We start from the raw sequence: 5795 nt of genomic DNA on the forward strand, positions 1-5795 counted from the left end.
GCTGCTATCCTAAACAAACAGAGAGCTTCTAGAGCTAAAGCATTCTGCAGAATAAATATAGTGTTATAGCTTGTACTATTGTGGTTAATCTTCCAGCAATAAACTGATTCGGTAGCTTTCCTTCTCCTTTAACCCTCATTGCAAGAGGCATTATTGATCCATTTTCCCAGAGAGACTGTGAATGAGATCTGGGGGTTCGGGGTGCACATCAGGGCTTTAATCATTTCAGTTTTTTAATAACAGAAACACTATGAATGATGGGATTAAACATAACATAATGTTCCCTTTAGTGCAGCAGCGACTGGGGGAGATCCAAAGTCAATGAGAGGTGTCAGCCCAGTTCTGTATTACAGAGGAATATATTCATGTATCTGTAGCTGGCAGTCAGTTCCAGTCGCTAGAATGAAGGATGGAAACGAAAAATCTCATCTGTATGCAAATTGTGGGCTGTACAGAGTTGGATTAAAGGAGAAATAAACCTTTTAGCCATGGCTAAGAGCTGCAATACATTTGGTCTCACAAAACACAGCCACCCGGGCCCTAATAATGCCCCAGGGGTGGCAAATGGGGCCCCTCTCCCTATTGTAGAACAGGCGGAGCTGATGCCCAGGCTCGAGATTTTATTGTTCTGATGGTGCCCAGTTCAGAGCTGGTAGTCTGGTACCACTTGATAATCTTTTAATTCAGCTCAAGCCCAATTTAAATCACTTTCCCAAGCCCAGGGCTGATATTAAGAGGCGTATTTTCTACTGATGAACCCGTTGGCTCGTTTGCCAGGGAGAGGCGGTAATTAACGAGTCTCTTCTGCTCATTGGGATTCTTTGCCTCTCATGGACCGGTGAGATTTACCGTTCAGAACCTGCTCGTGTAACATAAATCTTCCCCCTGTGCCGACATTAATGTATTCCCCTCCACGGCTCTGCCTATAAATCCATGATGAGAACATTTGTTTTTCTTCCCGGTGCCGCTGATTAATTTCAATTGGTCCCCAACATATATTTCCTGCCTGAAAGATTTGTATTAGATATCGACCCCCAAAGTCCCTGTAGTTTAGGTAAGGGATCCATTATCCAGAAACCCCTTATCCAGAAAGCTACGAATAATGGAAAATCTGTCTCCTATAGACTTCATCAAATAATCCAAATGTTTAAGAACTTTTTTCTGTGTAATAATAAAACAGTAGCTTGTACTTGATCCCAATTAAGATATAATTAATCCTTATTGGAAGCAAAATCAGCGTATTGTTTTTTTTTAATGTTTATATGATTTTCTAATAGACTTATGGTATGAAGATCCAAATTACGGAAAGATCAATTATTCAGAAAACCCCAGGTCCCGACCATTCCGGATAACAGATCCCATACCTGTACTGCGTTTGGCACAAAGAGATGCAATAGGTATGGTGCCATGAGCGTTTTTTGTTTCCAGGTGTCCCCAGATGCCGCAAATTTATAATTGGCAAACAAACTTTAACCCCTAGCCATGCTTCCCAATCTCTGTCACTTTTGTGATGTCAGCAAGTGGATGACATCAGAAGAAGTAAACTAGGCAAGAAGCTATTCCGATCCTTTCCTGAACTAATTCATTATAGGGGTTGTTCTCCTTTAAATTAAAGGGGGTGTTCACCTTTAAATTAACTGTTAGTATGATGGCGAGAGAGATATTCTGTGACAATTTGCAACTGGTTTTAATTTTTTATTATTTGTGGTTTTTGACCTATTTGGCTTTTTATTCAACAGCTCTCGAGATTGCAATTTCAGCCATCTTGTTGCTCCAAATTCCCCTAGCAACCATGCACTGATTTGAATAAGAGACTGGAATATGAATTGGAGAGGCCTGAATAGAAAGTAAGAGTAATAAAAAGAAGCAATAACAATAAATGTGTAGCCTTACAGAGTATTTGTTTTTTTGTAGATGGGGTCAGTGACCCCCGTTTGAAAGATGGAAAGAGTCAAGGCAAATAACTCAAAAACACTAAAATATAACTCATGAAGACCAATAGCAAAGTTGCTAGGAATTGGACATTCTGTAACATACCTCAAAGGTGAAGCACCCCTTTAAATGGCAACACCAAAATACAAATGTGGTGAAATGTTATTTTTACCTGCAGTTCTTGGCTGGGCCCATTTACACCATTATCAGCAGCACCATGAGACGCCTGATGGGAAATTCCGAGGGCACAAAGTAGGTGGGTGAGCAGAGGTGGGTGAGATTCCTGGCCCTTCCCAAGCAGATGAATGTGGGTGGTGCCAGTATGAGGTCCTAGTGATGTTCCTCTGGTTCTTGCTGAACTAATACTATTGCATAATCATTCCCCGCTGTTTTTCAATATTGATCAAAGACAAGGCGAGTGCAATTCAATCTCATACATGTTATTAGTTAGGTTGTCAGGTCACTGAGTGCCACATTCACAAGTCACTTGCCTGTGGGGCTCCCAGAGAAAGGAGCGCAGCTGATTAATGACACAGGGACAGTTTGGCAGCAGCGGGGCAATACATCAGCAGAGAACACGAGTCATTAGATGTTATACAACTCTCTGTTTCTCTATTCAGCCAACACCCTGTACCAAGTACTCTGGAAGTACAACTCATAGCATGTTCTATTAGCCAAGCTGAGTTGGGGACTCCCTGTTCTTACACCATTTCTGCCTCTTTGTCTTACTATAGACTTACTATAGACTTTTATATACCTACCCCACATCTCTCTTTCTCTCTCTCTACCTCCTTCTCTTTTCCTCCTATTCTCTGTCTCTCAAACTCTCTCTTTCTTAGACAGACAGACAGATATGAATTATAATTATGGACAGACAGACAGATAGATAATGGATGGATGATAGATTGATATTTCAATAATAGATGGATAATAGATCGATAGATGATAGATAGATGATATATAGATAGGTAGATAGATAGAGATAGATAGATAGATAGAGAGAGAGAGAGAGAGAGAGAGAGAGAGAGAGAGAGAGAGAGAGAGAGAGAGAGAGAGAGAGAGAGAGATAGATAGATAGATAGATAGATAGATAGATAGATAGATAGATAGATAGATAGATTGATAGATAGAAGACTAATAGATAGAAGATTAATAGATAGATAGATAGATAGAGAGAGAGAGAGAGAGAGAGAGAGAGAGAGATAGATAGATAGATAGATAGATAGATAGATAGATAGATAGATAGATAGATGATAGATAGATAGATAGATAGATAGATAGATAGATAGATAGATAGATAGATAGATAGAAGACTAATAGATAGAAGATTAATAGATAGATAGATAGATAGATAGATAGATAGATAGATAGATAGATAGATAGATAGATAGATAGATAGATAGATAGATAAAGAGATAGATAGATAGATAGATAGATAGATAGATAGATAGATAGATAGATAGATAGATAGATAGATAGATAGATAGACAGACAGACAGACAGACAGACAGACAGACAGACAGACAGACAGACAGACAGACAGACAGACAGACAGACAGACAAGATAGATAGATAGATAGATAGATAGATAGAAGATTAATAGATAGAAGATTAATAGATAGATAGATAGATAGATAGATGATAGATAGATAGATAGATAGATAGATAGATAGATAGATAATAGATTATTGATACATAGATACATGTATGGAAAATACTGTAGATAGATAGACAGAGATATAGATCTATATAGTCTTTGTGTCCGTGTCAAGTCTTTGGTCTCTTAATTTGAACCCCGTGTGACACTGTAGATCACTATGTACATTCTAATTCAATAAAGACAATTTATTGCCGGATGAGAGGGACCATATGCACTGAAGTGATAAATCCTGGGTTTATATAGTAACAGCGATTCTATCTGACAGGGTAAGATCTTCTGCAATAAACACCCATTGATTTTATGTGCCATCCAATAAAACTATATTGAACAATTACTATAAAGCTAATCAGTCAGTGAATGGGACGTGGGTGGAATATATATAGCAGTGTGCTAAACTAATGCAAATAAATCTCCCTGATCTATGGTTCCATGCACAGCCTAGCTAATGGAACGGCCCAACTAATGGAACGGTCCAGTCTCACTTGTATTGTAATCACTGACTGTAATTTCCAAGATCAAAGCCCTTTCATGTGGTATAATAATGATGGGCAAGATGTACTTATTTGTTGCACACATTTAATTAATTGAATCTCTATTAATGGGACTTCAAGTCCCAGAATTCATTACCATGGAATAAGAAGTGGGAGGGGTCGGATTACTCTGTGAGCCTAAAGGGGCGTGGCATGGTAATGGTTCCAGAGAGCTATGCCAGACAACAATAACTTCCTTTCAAATGAGACCCCTAATTTATTATACGTTTCAATATTGGAAGTGAATTGACTCAAATCTGTAAATTGCGACATCGTAATGGTTGCAACATCAATCATATCCTAGAGCTGTCAGTCTGTCTGTTCAGCATTTCCTTTTCCAGTCCGGTGAATTCATCATTGTACTGAACTGTGTCCTGCGTCTGTCCAACTCGCTCCATTCTGCTGAGTGTCATTAGTCATAAATCTGTAAGTCTGGAGAAAACTGTCACATAACGACAGGGAAACTGCCTCTGATTGATGTTCTGCCTCCCTCACTGGAAACAGTTACACTAGTGAAATACTACAATATCTCAACTGTGCACCATATTGTATATATATATATATATATATATATATAAACCATAGAATTCTTAATGAATCAGATGAAAATTGAGCATAGGACTGGCCAGATATGGGATGACTGTGACGTAGTTGTTCAGCTTAAATATATTGCAATATATGGACAAACAATCCCTGTTTTGTTTAAAGGGTAAGGCATTTTTCAGTAGCAGTATGCACAAAATGTCTCTGTCTTAAATATATTGATAATGGGTTGAGTGCAGAGGAATCTTGTATTTGTCTATATGTATTTTGTGGTCACACCCTCATTGCACCCCCGCCTAATGTTTTTAAAACTAGTGGTGAGCACAACTTTCCCTTGTTTGTTATAGTTCTACAAGAGCAGTGACCAGCTCTATGTTGTAGCTCCCACCCCCTCCAACTATAGTCAGGTGATCCCACTGGTGTCTAATAAAAGGGCAGCCAAGTTTGGGAGTTTTACTTTGAAAGCAGCTAGTAAGTTGCAGGTAAAACGTATTCGTCCCTTTTATAAAATGTATAATTAAACCATAGAATTCTTAATGAATCAGATGAAAATTGAGCATAGGACTGGCCAGATATGGGATGACTTTGACGTAGTTGGCCAGCTTAAATATATTGCAATATATGGACAAACAATCCCTGTTTTGTTTTAAAGGGTAAGGCATTTTTCAGTAGCAGTATGCCACAAAATGTCTCTGTCTTAAATATATTGATAATGGGTTGAGTGCAGAGGAATCTTGTATTTGTCTATATATATATATATATATATACCCACCTCATTACCTCTGTTCTCTGTTATTTCCTTCCCTGTGTCCAGCTCTTGCTGAGCTGATCCCCATTGTAAGCAGCAGTCCTGTCCTGCTTTATGGCAGCTGAGATTCTAGCTATCTGTATAACAGAGCATTCTGTCCCAGTGGCTGCACAGATCCTATCTGATCCCCATTGTAAGCAGCAGTCCTGTCCTGCTTTATGGCAGCTGAGATTCTAGCTATCTGTATAACAGAGCATTCTGTCCCAGTGGCTGCACAGATCCTATCTGATCCCCATTGTAAGCAGCAGTCCTGTCCTGCTTTATGGCAGCTGAGATTCTAGCTATCTGTATAACAGAACATTCTGTCCCAGTGGCTGCACAG

Source organism: Xenopus laevis, chromosome 2L (assembly GCF_017654675.1).
Source record: "Xenopus laevis strain J_2021 chromosome 2L, Xenopus_laevis_v10.1, whole genome shotgun sequence".
In the NCBI taxonomy this organism is placed as follows: Eukaryota; Metazoa; Chordata; class Amphibia; order Anura; family Pipidae; genus Xenopus; species Xenopus laevis.